General features: G+C 36.9%; 1 protein-coding gene across 5 annotated transcripts in view; it reads left to right on the forward strand.

The window, feature by feature from the left end:
- NKAIN2 (sodium/potassium transporting ATPase interacting 2) overlaps positions 1–21,744 on the forward strand; it is a 996,342-nt gene that overhangs the window by 143,646 nt on the left and 830,952 nt on the right. The window lies entirely within an intron of this gene.

Raw genomic sequence — 21,744 nt, forward strand, 5'->3', positions numbered from 1 at the left:
TCAAGAGAGTTTAGGATCTGGATAAGTCTTCAATGAAGTTGTACAGTACCAATCAGGAAACTGAACCACAGCCTGGAGATACAGTTGTCTGAGGACAGTGGTGGTGATGGTGGGTGGCACTTAGCACATAGGTGCCCAGTGTTTAACAAGCCATAGATAACATTACTGCACAGAGGCAAACAAATTCTGTACCACTTCTCATGCTGAAATTTGTCACAGTATAGGGGCCATTTCTGTATTCTTGTAGCCTGTCTTCTGTGGGGAGTACCTTTTGTGAAACAGAAGATGCTAACTCGGCAGTACTTACGGTGGTTTATATTTAGGCTACTGGCTTTTATACATTTTAAACTGTGACCCATAGACGTTATGTGACATGACAAGGTGCAAATTAGAGATGAAGCAAAAATCACATGGCTAAGAGTTTACTGTGAATGACACAATGTGATATTTTTATTTTATTCAATTTTATCCTATTTGTTAAAAGAAAAAAGGATCTTGATCTATAAAATTGATTTCACAACCTACTAATAGGTCAGGACCTGAAGTTTGAAAACTCTGGCTTAATTCTTATGAAGATTCATTCATTTAATTTTTTAAAAGTTTATTATTTATTTTTGAGAGAGAGAGACAGTGCACACATTCATGCATGAGCAGCGGAGGGGCAGAAAGAGAGAGAGAGAGAAGGAATAAGAGAATCGCAAGCAGACTCCACACTATCAGCACAGAGCCCAAGGATGTAGGTGGGGCTCAATCTCATGAACCCTGAGATCATGACCTGAGCCAAGATCAAGTTGGATGTTTAACTGACTGAGCTACCCGTGTGCCCTGAGGATTCATTCTTTTTATTTTAACACTTATTCAGTTTTGAGAGACAGAGAGAGACAGAACATGAGCAGGGGAGGGGCAGAGAGAGATGGAGACACAGAATCGGAAGCAGGCTCCAGGCTCTGAGCTGTCAGCACAGAGCCCGACATGGGGCTTGAACCCATGGACCACGAAATCGTGACCTGAACCAAAGTTGGATGCTTAACTGACTGAGCCACCAGGCACCCCTGAAGATTCATTCTTCATATTCAATTCTGGTGTTCTGTCTTGGGCTTTCTTCAGTTTCTCAAGTCAGAATTCTCCAGCATCAGTTTCTTTCAGTTACCACTCATGCAAATGCTGTCCCAGCCTTCCAGCCTTTGGTGAAATTATTGGTGCCTTCCATAATGCTGGAAGGCTTTTGCCAATCCTGAAGGTCCTGAAGATCTTTACCTATTGTTTCCTCAATCATTTTCTGGGAGGAACCTGGAGCCATCTTAGCAAAGACACACTGACAACCAGTGTTAGGCACTTTCTTTGTTTTTGGTAGTAGGTCTAGCCTATAATTATGTGTCATTATGGGCCCGAACTGCTTACCAGAACACAAAATAAGTAGCTGAAAGAGACACACCAGTGAGAGAAACACACTGAAGAAAACATTCTACGCAGGATATAGTTGTAAAGTGGTATTCGCTGGGGTTTAAGCAGTCTGGTGCTCATGGGTCAAAAGGTACAGTTTGGTCTGACAGCCTAACTCCTCTTGGCTGAAATCATGCACAAACACTTAAAGCACAGGAAACATTCAGATTAGCTGCATACTACATGGATCATATTTTTACATACACATATGGTTTTTTAGGAAGATATTTCAGAGAGAAATATTTTAAAAATTAGCACGGCATTAAAAAAAAAAAAAAAAGACAACTGGTTTTTTGATCTGCCCTGCTGTTACATAACTTCTGGAGGCAGTATCTCCAGGAATTCCTTACTCTGCTTAAGAGTTCAGAAAGGAGTCTGGATAAGGAAATACTTAAAAAATTCTCTTGTGGTTTTATTTTTTCTGTCCTATTTAGGCATGCACCCGCAAAATGTTACTGTGTGCCACTTCTTCTGTCCTCAGCCCTTCTTTGAAGATTCTATCCCTGGGCTTTATCTTCAGTTTGATTTCACCTTAAGTTTGGTTCTGCAGACCAGTCCCAAGGCATCAGAACATGATGTAGCACTATAAAATAGCTAGATGATTTTTGTTAACATCATTGTTTTATGTGTGTATAATATTAGAACATTTTATTTTTTACATACTGCTGATGAGTCCTTAGGACAGTTGCCCCAGTGGTTCCATAGTCTGAAATTGATTGCTGAATCCTACATGAGAAATTATTTTTCCATTTATGAAATGAAATGAAAACTGAGCATATTGGAGCAGAATGTTCATTTACCTTCTAAATAAATGCAATAGGAATCACCAAAATAATGACTAACATTAGCAGAAAAAGACATTATTAATGAGATTGAATAACTAAATGAAAACTAGTGGTGGAATTTTCCTGTATATAGTTCTATAGAGTAAAGAATTTTTTTAAGAGCATGATAAAATAAGATTAAAATAAATATTTAAAAAATACCTGTCCCCGGAGTAAAGTGCTGAATTATACTAATGAGATAGTGTTTAGAGATTTCATATTCTAAGTTATATTATTTGATTGTTTTTTTTTTTTTTTTCCTGTGACACAAGACTGAATTTTTCCCTGGAGCTCAGTATTATTTTCTGCCATGTGTTAATTTCTTGCATGAATGCCTTATTTCCCTTCATTTAGACAATGCTGCAGGTGGAATGTGAGCAGTACTTATTGCTGATATTTTTGTTGGCCAAAGCTGAAGGACAACTCAGGGTCTCACATAGCTCTAGGGTTTTATGACTACGAGGCGATTTTGAGGTGTGATTTGTCATCATAGAAGAAGACTGACTTCCTAAACATTATTCTGTGAACCATGATTTAAATTAATACACTCTCTCAATAGCTTCCGAATATGTCGTGTCTGTTTTAAAAGACCCCCTGCTTTTTCCTTAAGACTTCATTGTAACCATAACTGAGTTTGTCCTGTAGGAGTGTTTATTTATATAATAATTGAGTCAGGTAGTCTTTCTCAAGCCATTGTTAGGTTTTAGCTGCTGTGCTATGAACTATTTTTCCTCCCTTAAAGCAGCCAAGCTATTACCTGTTACTAAATCCCATGTGCATTACAAAACTTATGGCCGTAAAATTTACAGTGTAGTTTGCTTTAATTCAAATATATTTACTTTAGTAATTTTGATAATTACCCACTTCCATCAGGGGAATGTGGAAGGGAATACAGTTGACACACTACTATAATAGGTTGACAGTCACTTGACTTATAAAATAACCTATAGTTACCTCTGACTTATAATTAATAAGTATGTACAATAAATACATCCAAATCTTTCTAAGGTGCTTATCACCTATTAAATGTACCTATTATTCTTTCCTCAATACTTGTAGATTGAGACAAATATATACAGCTTGATTTTACTTTAACTAGTAAATCAGTGCTTCAAAGTGTGTTTCTTATGACTTGCATTATTATTTGAGTCCTTCAGGAAAAATATTGATGCGAAGATACGATAAAACCATCTTTAAAAATCCTGGTATTCTGGAGTTGACTCTTGTTTTTTCTCCTTGTGGAAAGGGGGCATGCTTTGGAGTAAGCAGTTGTGGGTTCACTTCTTTTTTTCCCCAGCTTTATTGAGATATAACTGATATATGACATTGTGTAATTTAGGGTGTTGCTTTGGTACATTTATATATTGCAAAATGATTACCACCATAGCATTAGCTAATATCTTCATCCCGTCATATAGTTCTCATTTTTCGGTGTGATGAGAACATTTCGGTCTACTCTTGGGACGGTTAGGTGTTAGACTTCAGCTCAGGTCATGATCTCGCAGTTTGTGAGTTAGAAGCCCATATCAGGCTCTGTGTGGACAGTTCAGAGCGTGGAGCCTGCTTCAGATTCTGTGTCTCCCTTTTTCTCTGCCCCTCCACTGCTTGCACTCTCTTTCTCTCTCTCTCTCTCAAAAATAAATGTTAATTAAATTTTTTTAAATAAATAAACATTAAAAATTTAAGATCCCTTTTTTTTAATTTTTAACATTTATTTTTGTAGTTTCCATGTCTTGGCTATTGTGAATGAATAACGCTGCATTGAATATGGAAGTATCGATATCTCTACAAGGTCCTGATATCAGTTGCTTTGGATATGTATTGGGTTCAGTTCTTCACTCTGCCTCTAAAACTCTGCCTCAGTATTCCAGTTTGTAAAATGGAAATAATGCCCACTTCATTGGATTGTTGGGAAGATTTTAGGAGAAAATCTATGAAGTATCTCTTTCACAATAGATATGCTTGTAACTAGTAGTCTGTCCACATGAAAAGAGTCAATATGACTTTAATAGTTATCTCTACATCATTGAAGATTAGACTTTAATTGTAATTCGACCTCATTGGTTATTCTTTTGTTCTAGGTATTCAGCTGCACTTAATAGCTGGGAGAGCAATTTGAAGATGTTTTATGGAGGTCAAAACACTTTAGCTCAATAATACCATTTTCATTCATTTATCAAATGCCTAGTGATGTTATAATAGCTTTAAATAACAAAAAAAAAAACCCAAACAAACACAAACACTCTGTTCACAGGGCTGTGTTATTGAACCTCATTGAATTTAAGTATTTACCTGTCAAATATCTTTGAGTGACTACTTAGATAAATATTTGTAGACACTAATTGATTCCAAAGGGATTCTTTGAAGTTTTCTCTACAGCCCTATGAGATAACTCCAGTTTCTTCTCAAAATTTTCTGGGCCTGAAGCAAAAAACAAAAAACAAAAAAGTATCAGGTCCTTTTCTTTTCCCATATTTGTGCCTTCCCCTTGTTTTTACTTGTGTGGTACCTTTTTCCCAATTTCTGATGCAAACAGTGAATGACCAGGCTTATCACTCATCCCCATTCCAGTTTATTCCCTCCCTGGTAGGATTTCAAATTAAATCACTCTTCCAGAATGATAGATACTATGGCTTCGACTGCAAGGAGTTTGGGATTCCCACCTTAATCCTTAACCAGACTTTAGACCTTGCTCCCCTAACTCAAAGGATAACCTTCAAGCCATCTTTCTCCTTGAGTCCCAGCTCTCTCCTCTGGCACTCTAGCCTCTTTCCCCCTTCATCATGTAGCCTTATGTTTTGATGGCTGTTTCCTCAACAAGTTCAAGAAGTTGCCTAGAATTATGTCTTCATAACGGTAAAGCCTTATGACCAGCCCTCCTTGGGTCTAAAGCCACCCCTGTAATTGTAACCCTATCCATGCCCTACTTTTAGTGATACCTAATAAAGAAACCTATACCTACCTTACCTCCACTCAAGACTTTGATAAGGAAAAACATAAAACTTGAGGACTTAGTCTCCTATTTAATGAGAGCATTTACTTTTGGAAGTACCATGAAGCAATCACTTGGATATGCTGTTTATGCAGATATAGTCCAGTAAATAGCAACTTCTCAGGATTATTTATCATTATCTTAGTATTTTCAAAACTCTTTCACTGAACTCCTTAACTCAAGGTCACAGTTCTAGATTTGGATAGATTTTTGATCTGCTGTGTTGGGGTTTGTTATGTTTATATTTCTGTCACCCAGATACCTAAGGGATAAGAGCAATGTCAAATATGCTTTCGGAAATGTCAACTCATGCACACACACACGCACGCACACATGTTTGTATAAATTTTGTATGTGGAGACTTCAAGATTTATGGACCATATTTTAGATATTTTCACAAAGCTATAAAGGAAGGGTAAAATAGTGGTGGTTTATAAATTGAAGCTATTGTTAATGCTTAAGATGATAAAGCACTCAGAGTGAACCCTAGTTTTTTATTTTGTCCAGGGTCAGTGTAAGTGCTTACATTTGGGAAAGCAATTACTTTGCTAAAATCCCCTGCTCATATGGTCAGTTCTCTTAAATACACTAATAACGGTATTTATGACAATATCCTAAAGCTAGCACAGTGTGGAGCTTTGTCTTCAGTAATCTGCAGGTCTCTGTTTCTGGGTTTACTGGGCCTCTCAGAGGTCAGGATTGGTTCAGCTACTTCCATTGTTGTGGTTCCTTGTGTATTAAAAATAAAGAGATGTCTAATATTCTTACAAAAATTGTGTATATTGTCTGTATTGAGAATTTTAATATGAACACTCCTTTCATTCCACTGTTTCAGTGTATCTGTGACTGTGTGGCAAAACTCAAATAGAGATACCATCAGTTTCTAAAACTGAGGTCCTTCGAGGGCAAGACTCAGACTAAATGGCCGTCTCAGCCTCCTCACTATTAGGGCTGGCACCCCAGCTTCTTCCACCGTGACTGTGTAACTGAGAACATACACCCTTTGTTTCCTGCAGCTGTTTGCCAAGTCTGCCTGTGCCTTTGCCTTTGAGGTCAGCTTGGCAACTGTCTAGCCACTGTTGCTTGGTGCATCCTGTTTATGTGAGACTCACCCCCTTTTTTCTTTTCTTCCTCATGTTTCAGCAAAGTAGACCTTCATGTCTTGTGTTGCCATGAGTTATCCTCGCAAGTGAACTATTTTTACACAACAGTTGAATTTCTGAGATAATTAGTCAATTGTGTCAAATTGAAACTTTTAATCATGTATAATTCAAGTGAGATTAAACCATATTTAGAATGTTTAACCCCGATTCCTGTTGGGTAAGTCCTAAAGAAATCCACTATGGATGACTGAGCCTTCAGCACAATTTCACCCTTAAATTATTAGACTGTAATTTATGCTAACATCTGTTTCAGATACCATATCATTTCCTTAAACTGCATATTTTGCTTATGTCAATATCAAGTTCATTCAATTTTTATTATGGCATTGGAGAATAATGTATAATTAGTAACAGTTATTTCAAAATCTGTAACCACCTGTATAGTCTTATTTGCATAATAAAAAGGGAGGGTTATCAGCTGCACAATAGTGTTTCTGTGTTCTGGTAGGTTAATGAGGAATTTAGTTGGTAAGTTGAGAAAGTAAAGTATTTCTCTTGGAATTAAACAGAACCTTACATTTAAGTGATGATTTTAAGAGTGAACACCTATAATTTCAGTGGCATACTCCACTAATTTCCCTGAAATTGTATTTGTTGTCTATATTTTTCACTTAAATGTTGACTGTGTAAAGTGTTATTAAAATATATGTCTTTGAAATACTTTGCTCTAATATGCATGATGAGTTAGATTTGCTTTAAATGGAATTTACACTTTAATTTTTAAATCTAATTTTACAGGGAGCCTCAAACCTCTCCCTGTGTTAATGTAATTATCTCCGTGGAAATTTTAAAACATGTTTTCCTTAAGGAACTTGAAGTCTTTTCACCATTTTCAGATGATGTGCCTTAAAAAATTAACTATGCCACATTATGTCTGCTGATTGTCATTAATTGTATTGTGCAGAGAAAAAACAATTGGAATTGGGGGTAACCTGCTGAATTGCTGCTAGCTCTAAATAACAAGCTAACTGTGATAGAATAAAACCAGCAAATTCTGTAAGCCAAGTTGTTTAGATTCCTAAGAAATCTCTATGTTGCTTGTTTTTTTTTTGTTTGTTTTTGTTTTTGTTTTTGTTTTTTTTTGTTTTTTTTTTTTCTTTTCCATTGGTGTTTGGTAAAGTGTAAGAGTTCAAATTAGACATACCTGTGCTCTGGGTATAAAAGGGAGAATAGAGAGGTATATCAATAAAAGCCTTTGACTGGCAGTCTCTCCCTCCTGGGAAATGATCATTCAAGTGCTAACCTTGGAGGTTCTAGATGTTATTATAGCCAGGAAAGTATTAACTGCAGGAGTCGTTACTAAGCTGTTGTATATCTGGTCCCTCCAAGCTTATTTTCCTACACTCGAGAGCAGGATGGAGTCTCAGACCTGGGAGTTACACTTACCTAGACCTTTACGGGTCAGTGCCCTGATTGATATGAAAAACTGAAATGGCTGCATAATTCAGTTATTCTAGCCCTTTGTCATAGAGGTCAGAGCTCTGATCTGGAAAGCATGTAATGGTAATATATACCAAGGTTTACAGAATACTTGGAGTTTTTCTTGATCTGACTATGACCCCACCCATTCAGCTTAAACTGAACATACGTGTCCATGTTTCTCCACAAAAGCCAGGCTGTGTGAAACAAACATGGTGAGAGAGATAATAGCATTTCAAATATTTTATTTGAGTAAAATTAACTTGTGTTCTTCTTCTGAAATACTCTTTCACATTGTTTCTTTTTCTTCTTCCTTTCTTGGTACACCACCAGAATATTATTAAGATACTGTGTTGCAGGAAGCTTTAATCCAGAACACTGCTAAGGATTTAAGAGCACATATCTGGCATTGTCTACTTCTTTTAACATAGCTGGAGAACTGTGGGCACAGGTTGCTGAGGCTTGAAGGCTCTTTATCTGCTCCCACCCATTCCCTTTCTATCCCCCATGGCTGCCTTGGCCCCAGCACCTCTTATATGCTGAGTCACCAGACCCTCTCCCTGGCTTGTGTTCTTTATTGGGTTGATCAGACTGCTTTGTCCTTTTCTGATCTTCCACCTCAACATTTGAGACCTTTGGTACCAAAAGCTGAATAGGGAACAGGGAGCAGGAGTGTGTTAAGGACATTTCCAGTGAAGGAAGCTAGAAGCAGAAAACAATGATTTGGGGGAAGCTCAACCTGTGATTTATGATATCTGGGGGTATATGGAGGGGAGAAAGCACAGGTGGGGGTTAAGAGAGAGAGAGAGAGAGAGAGAGAGAGAGAGAGAGAGAAAGAGAGAGGAGAGGGAGAGAAAAGGAAGAGAGTGATATATAGATAGAGCTGATTAAAGCATGCCAATTCTGTCAGCATTTTAAAGCATTCATTTGTTGTATGACACATTTTTAGTTGCAGGGTAGAAGAATGTGTGTATAGCTGACTCTCAAGGAGATGCTGAAGAACTAAAAAAAAAAGACAAGCCAAAAACTTTATTTGACTATGTAAATGTACAACTGATTATATTAATTAATGAGAACTGTTTATCATTTGTAGCTAATTGTCATGCCACAGACTAATGATTATGGATATCATGAATGTATTTTATTTGATTGTTAGACCAAACTGCTCATGTATACTGTCTACTTTAACTCGCATCCTCAGTTGCTCACAACTTAAATATGTGGGCATTTTGCATGATATATAATTCATTCTCTTAAATTGCTTCATTACTGAAACAAGTGGGTAAAGAAAACTGATGAAGGCTGCAAAAAATCAACTATGTAATCAGGTAATCCTCTTAAAATTACTGTGGTGTTAAATTTAAATTTTTATACTTAAAAGCATTATTTCCTTCATAAACTTGATTGTCATGAAATAAAAATGCTGTATTTCCTTAAAGTTGGCTATTTGGCTAGGAAGAAGGAAAGGAAAACCAGTTGTTTGTTTTTTATTTCCCAGATAACAACATCTGTTCTAGAATATTGGTGAGTTCAAACATGGGAATACCCGCTCCCTTGCTGCCTCTTCACTCTGGCTCTGATCCATCAGATTCTCAGAATTTTCTGGGAGTAACTACCCTCCCAATAATTTCATCTAAGTTATAAGTTGAATCAGGGGAATGAAAGTCTATACCTCAGATCTGATATGGCATTTATAGTGTTTCACTCAAGAGATCAAGTTACCTTCTCTGTGGGTCAGTGCTGAGAGAATAAAAATGAATTCATCTAAAGACTTCTGTATTTATGTTGTCAAATCTCTGTTTAAAATCAATTATTTTTTAATACAGAAAACTTGAGGTCACATTTGGCTGTAGAAACACAGAATACCATACAAAAATATTATCTGCCTATAGAAAAATGATGTTTTTAAAATACTCCACCAATACTCACCTTAAAAACAGATTAGTAAATCATCACTATACTGAATCACTAGTTTTCCTTTATCTTGTCAAGAAGTAGAAGTTACTTGCTTAGGGCACATCTAAGCTTTAATTCTTGTATCATAAGCACCTGGCACAGTGCTGGTTCCATCATGGAAATTCAGGAAAAGCACATTGGAAAAATGAATGCAATTACATGGTGTATACCTATGTTTTTTTCAGTAAATAGGGTATTTTCTGTTAGTGTTATATTTAATGGATCAAGATCAAACTAATTACTTTTGAAAACCTCTTTAATTGTAAGGAATGATTATATACCTAATTATTATCAAGGTTCTTCAACTCTATGTCAGTTCTTATTTTACTAATATAATGTTTGTTTGCAGTGTAGATGTTTACAAGTGTAATCATGCTGTGTGCACTTGAATTATACTATAGGAATGATCTACTGTGTGTTATAATTTGTTCCTAGAGGAACTGGGTCTCTACTGTGCCATTGTTTAAGTTAATGTACTACTCCGAAAGATAACTTATTTCTTAAAATAATTAAGAAGATAAGAAGAGATTAACACAATGTAAAAATTAAATTTCTTCTTTACATTAACATTCATGTTTTTTATTACATGATTCTTTTCACTAACATTCTAGTCAGTTAAAATATGTAATGTGGGCATGATGCTGTTATGGTTGAGTTGGATTGATTGTGTTTTATGGAAGGAAAATATATAGGTAATATTTGTAATGTTCAATGTGTCATGATAGTGGTAATATTTTTAGGAGTGGAAGAGATATTTGCTGCTATTATGTCTTCTCTTAATCATAGCTGTTTTCTTTCCAAACCTCAGACCCTGAAAAGGTAGAACAAGGAGATGTTTTAGGGTCTCAGCTTTCCAATAGCTGGGAAACTGGGAAGTGTAGGAAGGTACATATCTAGACCCTTTTGATTGCTGCTATACCTGGGAAGCTGAAAGAGAGTTTTTGTAAGGGAAAAAATAAGTTGCAAGTCATTAGAAGTCATTAGAGGAAGAAATAGGTTTACTAAATCTGAAACTATATACTGTCCCATCCTTTGTCCTCATTCCCATGAAAGCTGTAGGTAACTCCCGTGAGATGAGATACCCGGGGGACAGCAATATCTATTCTGTTCACCTCTCTCCACACAGAGCCGTCTATCTCTCCCTGGCCATCAAAGTCTGGTGGTGTAGTCATTATCTGAATTTCCCTAAAATTTGGATTTAAAGTTCCTCAAGTTGGATTTAAAGTTGTTTCAGAGTAGCTACCTTCTCTGTCCAGTTACCTTTTTCTTCTAATGAGTGGATGCTGAACATGCCAGATTTGAATATTGACCCCATTAAAATTATACTAAATTCACATTTATCCTATGGCTTGCAAAGCTTTATCTGACCTGGCCTCACCCACCAGCTACTCCCCTAATGCCATCTCCAGTTCTTTGCTATTTCTTAGCAGAAAACAATTGAATACAAATAGAAGACTGACTAATGTACAATTTTATTTGATGACAACTCTAAACTCCTTTCACCTGTCAGTCAACATATCCTATTGTCTCTACCTTCAAAATATTCTCCTGATCTAACAGCTCTTTTCTGTATCACAGCACTTATCTTAGTACAACTCTCAAACTGTCTTTCTCCTGAACTTCTGCAATAGCCACACTTTCCATGTTCTCTTCCTACCCTCCGCCTTCTATAGTGGAGAACAAGTAATCTTTTAGGAACATAATCATACCGTGTCATGCATTTGAGGATAATTCATTAGTGGCTTCTAATTGCACATAGTTCTTTTCCATGGCATGCAAAATCCTAGAAGATTGTGCCTCTGCCTAATCTCACTTCTTAATACTCTCTGTCACTCTGGTCTAGCCAGGTGGTCTTCACCATTCTGGCAATAGGAACATTCAAATTGTTGTTCCTTTCAACTAGAATATCTTCACGCTAGACCTTTTCTTTGACTCTATTCTCTAGTCAAATGTCTTCTCTTGAGAGGGCCTTCACAAACCACCCCATCTGAAATGGCACCCTGTGTTCCATCAGCCTGTATTGCCTACCCTATTTTAATTTCCTTTAAAGAACTTACCACTGAGATTATATATTTCCTCGTACATGTAATTGTCTTTGGTATAAACTTCTGGAAAGCAAGCTGCATTGTTTATCTTATCCTCAGACGTTATAAGAGTGCCCAACATGTGATAGCCTATCAATAAATATTTGTGGAGTAAATGAATGAATGTTTATTTTCAATGAAGGGGAAGAAAAGAAACATGTTATACATGAGAAAAGAAATTACAAATGATCAAAAATCTCCTTGGCAGTTATTTGCTATTGTCCTTGAATATGTGCTTTACATTAATGAGGCATTTTCTTTGAGACCAACCTCTGTGAAGCTTTTACTCCTAGGCAGTTGAAAGGTTTACTTACATTATCAGTGTGAATGTTTGGGTGCTAGGGACTGGGTGGAAGAGATGATATAGGAAAGAAAGAGGTTGGGAGAAGGAACTTATATAAATAGTGGGTCTTTGGGTCTAGAAAGTGAGCTAGGTTTTGCTGGGTTTCTGTATGGCAGATTTAGATAGAGGATGACATTCTCCCTTTGGGACCATTTAATGCATTGATGCTGCAAATTTGAGCTTGCTGTGGCCTCACGGAGTGAGTCTGTCTCTCTAAATGCCCTCTTTAAGATTATGGAGCCATTGTGGAGTTGTTTGCCCTGTAGTTCAAAGTGGAGTCAGAAGGCACTGAGCCAGAGGCCTGTAGCTTCCTGCATGTGGCGGGCCTGTACTGCCAGGAACCTTTCAGGTGACTGGGGAAAACAAAAAGAAGAGAAATGAGAAACATAGATTTAATACTGCAGCCTCTGTACTCTTTTTACAATGCTTATTTTGAGAAAGTGGCCGTTGTAAAAACAATTTCTTATATGTCCTTGAACATGATATTCCTTCAGTTTCTATTGTAATTGCCAAACGGGTATATTCATGCTCTTTTCTTCTAAATGAAGAAATGGATTCTCCAGCTTAAATTGAGTTTTGTGTTTCTTAAACCTGTTAACATCAGTCATAGAGGAGAAATATATTAATTGAACTATGAAAATACTTGCTAACTCATTGTGTAACTCTGGTTCAAATGACTGTAGTGGCTAGGGAAATGAGATTCTTTTTTCTCCCCAAAGACATATTGTCTTAGCTCATACAGCTATACCAAAATATCATAAACTAGGTGGCTTATAAAGAACAGAATTTATTCCTCCTGGTTCTGGAGGCTGGGAAATGCAAGATTAGGGTGACCGCTGATTTGGTGTCACTTCCTGGTACACAGATGGCTATCTTCTTGCAGTGTCCTGAAATGGTGGAATGGACAGGGGAGCTCTCTGGGATTTCTATTATAAAGACAATAATCTCATTTATGAGGGCTCCACTCATATGAACCAGTTACTTCTCAAAGGCCCTACCTCCAACTATGATCACATTGGGGGTTGGGATTCCAACATAAGAAATTGAGGGGGAGGATGCAAACATTCAGTCTATTGGACACATTTCTCTTGCCCTATCTTTTCCTCTTTATCTTTAATATAATAGACATGAATAAGACATAATGATAGTCAGGAGTTGTGGAAATCTAAGAACTGAGTGCATGTGCTTTTCTAAAGAGGTAAACAGCACAAGCCCCAGCTGATTGTTATCTTTTGGGTTTGCTGTGATGTAAAATTACATAATTTTTAAAATACACTGGAAATATTGTATAAAAATTTATATTTTCATATTGGCATCTAATTGTACTTTCCAAAGAAAACATTTGCAGCTCAACAGCAGGCCACGCCTGAAATTCTGGACACCGGTAAATTGTGATTGGCTTATGGCCATCATTTGGTATCTCTGACCGAAAATTAATGGTATCCATCTCACAAATTGATCTTATTCACAACTCCACCACTGCAGGTATGCTCAACAAGCCCTTGCAGTTGGCACTCACCTTGGGGACGGACCACTCCTCCCCCAGATTTTCTCTGTTCCTTCTCTGTGAGGAGAAGCAACTCAGGAAAGTCTATATCACTAGGCAGGCTTTTCTAGGAAGCTCTGGCTGTCTTTCCAGAGAGTTCTTTCTTCAGAGTGCTCACCTGGATCTAGGTAGCACAGATGAGGCCCTGACTCAGGTGGATACCTCCTTAACAGTTCTTGAAATGAAGTCTTTACATAATTTCAACTCCAAGGTCCTCTTAAGGTGGCCTTTTGAACAGATCTTCTCTTCTACGCCATGACTCCTTCATGTGCTCTCCCCTGCTTTTATGGTTGGGTTGCAGGAATTTACCATGTGTTTTTATTAGGTGGGAGCTAGGACTCCAATCTTGTAAGGTGAAAGTTCTTGTACGGTAAGAGGCCCACACCAGGCACTAGATCCTCTTACTGTGGGAACATTCCTTAGACTCTCTTTCCAGATGAATGAGAGCCCGAATGATGGACCTCTCTGATAGTGGTGGGAAAGGACATTTACTCTAGCCTGTTTATTTTTTGCAGGGATTATCAGCCTCGGCAATAATGTCAAGGTCTTTTGGAGTCAACACAAAGGGAAAGGTGCCTTTGACTCTAGTTTGTATTAAAAAAAATAGTTGTGAGTGGCTGGCTTGACAGGTGCCATTAGAGGCATGCTGTGGCCGATGCAGAGCAGATGTGTGTGTCTGTCTTTCCCCTTGTACAGTTCTGTTGCCTGCCATTGTAGCTGTTGCTCTTGGTGGTAGGAAATGCATATTGGCAACTGTAAATATGGAAGTGACATTCTAGTAAAGAAGACAAAGCAAAAGGAAAAAGAAAAAACACAGTGCTATAAATGCACTGAGTTCCCTCCTGTGTCCCATTTTCTACAACAACAACAACAAAATAAGTCTTAAAACTACATAAAGCCTTTCATGTCGTATACTACTATTATTCTTGATTCATTAAATACTTTGTGGCTATAATCAAACTTGTTTAAAGCTCACGTGCTCATGGGCTAGAAAAATACTTCAGAAGAAATGTGAACAATCAAAGCACAATTGCCAGCATATTATTATTGGTATTTTTCAGCATAATTCAGTTTCTGTTCTGGTCTACTCCCCTTTCTGAACATTTTATGTGTGTAGGCATATGCAAGTACAAAGCCCTAATAGAATTCTTATAATGTCAGCACTTGGCCTATATTTTCTTGCCAGAATATTCATAATATTAGGTGCCTTATGAAAACTTATTTTCGTGGCTGAGATTGTATTGGAGAGATGATAGTTTAAACCAGAATGACCACTGCTACTTTTTGTGGTGTATTTTTTTTCTGTTTGATAATAGATCAGAATACATTTTCAACATGTGATAATAATGCTTTCTTCCTTGCTACCACTTCTTATAGTCTTGTGTTAATACTGATTGTCAGTGTTGAGCTTCTGTAGTTAGGGATTGAAATAATACTTCACAAGCTTTAGCTTGACACCAACCCAACTATCAGGCAAATCATCCACTTGCCCATCCTTATACATAGTATCCTATTCCATATCATTCTTTGTATACACACACACACACACACACACACACACACACACACACACAGGACAATGAACCCTTGAAAATGTTGCTTACACAATTCTGAAATAAAACTTATGCAGGATCAGTTATTCAAGGATAACTTCTTCAAGCAAGGTTCTTAAACTTTTATGCTAAATTAGGGACCCCATTTCAGCACATATTTTAACTCTTCAACACCTGTTGGACCGGCAAGCAAACTTATTTTAAAGTTCTGCAAGTCAGATCTGGCATGTTAAGTGGAAATAGCAATATATATTCTGTAGAAAATACACAAGAATATAAGGTATAAAGATAAAATATGATTTAATTTTAAATATGTAGTCAATACAAAAAGCAATGAGAGTGCTCTGGATGAAAGGATGATTCAATACATAATCTGTTTAAAATTATATAGAAGAAAATGGAAGGAGCATGTTAAAAGATTCCTGTATCTTATAATTACATTATATCTCAGCAACACCATGTTTTACAGTATGCATTATTATACAGTAAACAAACTGAAAGAAGAAAAAATTGCCTTTTATTGGTTATTCCAAGAGCTGTAAATATTTTGTTTTTATATGGTGATATATATATATATATATATATATATATATATATATATATAGAAATCTGTTACTCTTATATTAAAATGAGAGGTTTAGTTTTTCCCAATAAAAGTAAGGAGATACTTATGCATATTTATTGTGCATATGTTTATATGTATGTATATGAAATGGGTAGTCAGATCTGTTAATTAAAAATGTGACGTTTCTTAGAAATTGGCTAACACAGATGATTAAATTTTATTTATGCCAATAGAATCATCTGCATTCATTACTGTATTATATATTATATATCAAATATATATATGTATTATATATAATCTCAAAGCCATATTGTATCTAATATGCATGTGTGTACATGTGATACATATATGCATATATGTATAGATAGATACACATAATGTGTATATGTAACTTAGCAAAACATAAAAATACCATTAATTGACCAGCATTACAGAACTGTTCAATTATTATATTCAATTACTTTTCAATATTCAATTATTTTAGGGACATATATATGAGGAGATTAAAATAAAATTTTATTACATAGTTGATGTATGTCAGTAGGAGCTTTGTTTAAATCAGTATTTTATTGGGAAAGGAAAAGATTATTTTATTTTTATTATTATTTATTTATTTTTAATTTTATTTTTTATTTTTTAAAATTTACATCCAAATTAGTTAGAGTATAGTGCAACAATGATTTCAGGAGTAGATTCCTTAGTGCCCCTTACTCATTTAGCCCATCCCCCCTCCCACAACCCCTCCTGTAACCCTCAGTTTGTTCTCCATATTTATGAGTCTCTTCTGTTTTGTCCCCCTTCCTGTTTTTATGTTATTTTTGTTTCCCTTCCCTTATGTTCATCTGTTTTGTCTCATAAAGTCCTCATATAAGTGAAGTCATGTGATTTTTGTCTTTCTCTGACTAATTTCACTTAGCATAATACCCTCCAGTCCCATCCACATAGCTGCAAATGGCAAGATTTCATTCTTTTTGATTGCCAAGTAATACTCCATTGTATACATATACCACATTTTCTTTATCCATTCATCCATTGATGGACATTTGGGCTCTTTCCATACTTTGGCTATTGTCGATAGTGCTGCTATAAACATGGGGGTGCATGTGTCCCTTCGAAACAGCACACCTGTATCCCGCGGATAAATGCCTAGTAGTGCAATTGCTGGGTCGTAGGGTAGTTCTATTTTTAGTTTTTGGAGGAACCTCCATACTGTTTTCCAGAGTGGCTGCACCAGCTTGCATTGCCACCAACAATGCAAAAGAGATCCTCTTTCTCCGCATCCTTGCCAACATCTGTTGTTGCCAGAGTTGTTAATGTTAGCCATTCTGACAGGTGTAAGGTGGTATCTCATTGTGGTTTTGATTTGTATTTCCCTGATGATGAGTGATGTTGAGCATATTTTCATGTGTCGGTTGGTCATCTGGATGTCTTCCTTGGAGAAGTGTCTTGTCTATTCATGTCTTTTGCTCATTTCTTCACTGGATTATTTGTTTTTTGAGTGTTGAGTTTGATAAATTCTTTATAGATTTTGGATACTAACCCTTTATCTGATATGTCATTTGCAAATATCTTCTCCCATTCTATTAGTTGCCTTTTAGTTTTGTTGATTGTTTCCTTCACTGTGCAAAAGCTTTTTATTTTGATGAGGTCCCAGTACTTCATTTTTGCTAGATTTTAATAAAAACAAAAAGATGCAGTTATTTTAACATGTGGTCTAACCATTTTATAATTTATCTTAAGACAAGTGGAACATAAACGTCTTATTTACTTACCTGAATGAAAACCTCTAACCATTTCACACCAACCCAAAACTTAGCATTTATTTAAAAATCTTACGTACTCTGGAAGCATATGCGGTTTGCATTTGGGCATTTGGGAACATATACTGGTGTAATGGTGTATTTCATATGGAGCCCCACTGCTCATCACTAGTCTAGAATTAGTGTCTGAAGGAAAGCATCTGGTGGGGGCATTAATGAATTTGGAGAAGGCACATTTGACTATAATCATTTCAAAGTCAGATGCTTTCTCATATCCTTATCTCTCCTTATAGAGCTATTTAGAATCAATGATTTTTTCCCTGAGTCCTTTTAACCTGATTTGCATTTTCAGTTTATACTTTCTCTTAGACTTACAAGTATTCCAAGACTATGATCATTTATTTGTGTATAATGTTGAGGAGTTTCTGCTTTTTTTTAAAAAAAAATTAACGTTTATTCATTTTTGAGGGACAGAGAGAGACAGAGCATGAGTGGGGAAGGGGCACAGAGGGGGAGACGCAGAACCTGAAGCAGGCTACAGGCTCTGAGCTCTCAGCACAGAGCCCGATGCAGGGCTGGAACTCACGAACTGCAAGATCATGACCTGAGCTGAAGTCGGGCGCTCAACTAACTGAGCCACCCAGGTGCCCTGAGGAGTTTCTGCTTTTACCATTTATTATTTTTTTCATTCCCTTCCTTCATTCCTGGCTAACGAATACTGAATTTCACGTCTCATCACATATGTTGGCTTAGTTTTATTTTGTTCTTGGTGATTGGAGCCTAGAGTGGTGGGTGGGCTTTGCTTCATTCAGAAAGCCATCGTACAAAGGGAGGAAAAATAATGATGTCGCTAAATCATACACACCATACACATCATAGCTCAAACACACCATAGCACCATCCTTGTGAGGGCTGAGGATTTGTATGGGGTAATCATCCACTGACTATATGTCTACACTACTATACGCCTTAGAGCTGCCTTTTTGTGACCCACTTTTATCTTTCAGATAATGTTTAATATTTTTGGAGCAAGGAAAAAAAGGGGGAAACAGGTGAATTAGAGAACTAAAGGTAAAACTCTTTTCCTTCCAATTCTCACAAGAAAAGTCAATGTGACTTTTTGAAATGAAAGATACCACCTTTGAACACAGCTCAAATGTCACTGGAATGTTTCCACTTGTTACCACAAGATTTTGAGAGAAAAAGCAATTTTCCAGAGCCCTAGTTTTGATTCCTGGCCGTATCCCTTATCAACTATGCGACTTTAAGCAAGTTACGTCATCTTTTTTAGTTATAAAATAAGCATGACAATTCTAGCAATACTACAGTGTTGTGAGGATTAAATAAATTAATACTTATGGAATGCTTAGAAGAGAAATTGCAACATAAGCATTATTGATAGATGGACAGACAGGAATAAAAAGTAAAAAAAAAAGAAAGCAGATATTTAAGGAAACATGCAACGTTTTCAAGTTCAAATACTAGCTTTCCAAAATAGTTCATCAGAACTAAGAAGGCACTCAATATTGTTGACTAAATATCTAAATTATATTTATTATAGCTAGTATGTTCATTTTAGATAGGTCAAATTTATGAGGCAACAACGTTTTAATATTATGTGTGGTGGGCACAATTTTATGGTGCATTTGGGCCCCTTGTATAATCAATGTGTGCTATTCACTTATGCCAATTTTATAGGACTAGGGATATAATGATGATGTTTTAAATTATTATATAGGCCTAGCATCGTTCCTCTCTGCCTTTATAGCATATTGTTGATCATATCTCTGATTTATTTGAAAAAGTGAATCGTTGTTCAAGAACACAATATCCAATTACAAAATTATTCCTAGGGGAAAATACAAGCTGTTTTATGGTGTGATTTCCAAGAATGCTTTCTGGTGTGAAGTAGAAATTACATACATCAATTTTGTTTCCTTTTATTTGTTTGAAAACTATCTCCACCTTTCCACTTTACCTTCTTTGTTCTAGCAGGCTAGGATTTAGTACATAAGTCAGTATTTCGTCATTATTATAACGGCTGTCCATTTATCCTTTGGCCCTTGTGTTGACTTTTCTTGAACCCCCTCTAGTTTCATTAGATTTAATTAGTATGAATTTCTAGTGTCAGCAACATTGAATTGCTTTATAAGGCTGTATGGGTGGTCTCCTATGGCTCTAATGTAAATCCTAGTCATTGCAGCTCAGATGTAGAAAAACTGCTTAAAAGTGGTCTCTGCTACAAAGACATAAGTTCTTCCTCATCCCTATATCATGTCTCAATTTCCTCATTTTATTACTGAAAGGACGTGGGGATGTAGAAAGGGCATATATAAGAGTTCCAGAAATGATGAAAGGTTTGAAAAAGAATTCTTAAGCGAAAATATCAAATGGATTTGGAATGTTGCCCAGCTTCTTCCCTGCACCCACATTCATCCAGCATCCATCTAGTTCTCCTTACCCCATCTGGAGGCCCAGCTTCACTCCTGTTCCTGGAGCCACGCCAGCCCACACTGATAGCTAAATGAACCCTGCATCCATTTCTCACCTAACAGATCCAAGCTAAACATGTTTCCTAGTCCTATCATTTGGGCTCTTGTTTGCTTCCTTTCCATATTCTTACTTTGTACCCAGCACCAGTCTCCTGTCTTTTTGTCTAAGTTTGAGTTCTTGCTTAGATGTATTTCCCAGGTACCCATCCCCCCCCCCCCAGGATTTATTTTTATTATCACCAAGTTGTTTTCTGCTGCCAGTCTTCTTTTATGCAGAATCTGTGTGTGTGTGTGTCTGCCTCACTCAGTGTTTGGAATATCTTGATAGCATGTAGTGTCTTTTGTTGAGAGATCCATCCACCCCTTGCCAGTGAAATTCCCTGATGTGAGATCTTTTTGTGTCTTATCCTGGTCACCTATATAGTTACCAAATTCAGACATGTCCTAAGATATCCAGGGATGCTGAAAATCAGTGTCGGATCCTGATAACATGAACTTGGTGGTCAAGAAGTAGAAACAGTAGTAAGTTTTTCAGCCAGGTGACGTTTAGTTTACAGTGAAATGCAATATTCTTATAGCATTGGAGATATCATTTGACTCAGAGATTGGAAGTGGGAATTTAGGCTCATGTTAAGCCCCCTTACTCCATGGTCAAAACCGTTTGTTGCCTCTCAGTGCTGCCAACATTTTTGCTCATAGTTCTTATCAGAGCCTCACTCAAGATTGTAGCTGGTATTCATTCCTTTCATTCCCCACCTGTTTCACTCCTATCCTGTGATCACGTAAAACTAAACTACTGCTTTATTTCCCCAAATCCTCACAATAGCCATCTTGGTGCTTTTTTTTGTTCATTTTGTTGCCTGGTCTTGGAAATATTCCCTTGTTTCTGGCCTGTCAGAGTACTAGTTAGCTTCTGAAGTAGATGCAGAATGCCACTTTGTCCATGATTTATTTCCTCTTTTCTCCAATCAGATGTGATCTCTTCCTCTTTTGCATTTGCATAGTAGTTTGCTTTGGCACCTTTTATTGAATTCTTAAGTTTTGCCTTGTGTTATTGGTATACAATAAAACACAATCTAATTAATCAGAGGGGCTCAAAACACTCTTAAATGCTAAAATGCTTTAGATGTTAGCATACATTATTGCAAGCTTAATACGATAAGTAGAGGCAAGCCTGAGTATCTAGTTGGCTGGTAGTCCTTAGGAAGGGATGGCTGCTAAAATCACCCCACCCTGATCTTGGCTATGGTTTGGTGCCACCTGCTGGCCAGGGTCCATAAAAGTTTAAATATCAGTGGGGGTGATTCTAGATCCTGTGGTTGGCTGGAACTTCCAGGGAAATGGCAACAGTTTCAGAAATCTTTTTGGTTAGTGGTCCTTTTGTCAGCCTGATCCAAGGAACTTTGGTTGGGAGTATCCTGGGAATGCAGGGGCAGTCCTCTGCTTTCTCATTTTCTGAAATTCAATTGCTTGCCATCTTCTGCTCAGCCTTCTTCCATTACACATTTTACTCAGTCATCTCCTGGAAGAGAAGAACTTTAATTCTAACCATGTCCTTCCTGCACTAGTTTGAGAAAGGAGCGTAGGCAGTATGCAGAGCCAGC

This window comes from Panthera onca, chromosome B2, assembly GCF_046562875.1.
Source record: "Panthera onca isolate mPanOnc1 chromosome B2, mPanOnc1 haplotype 2, whole genome shotgun sequence".
Taxonomy (NCBI): domain Eukaryota; kingdom Metazoa; phylum Chordata; class Mammalia; order Carnivora; family Felidae; genus Panthera; species Panthera onca.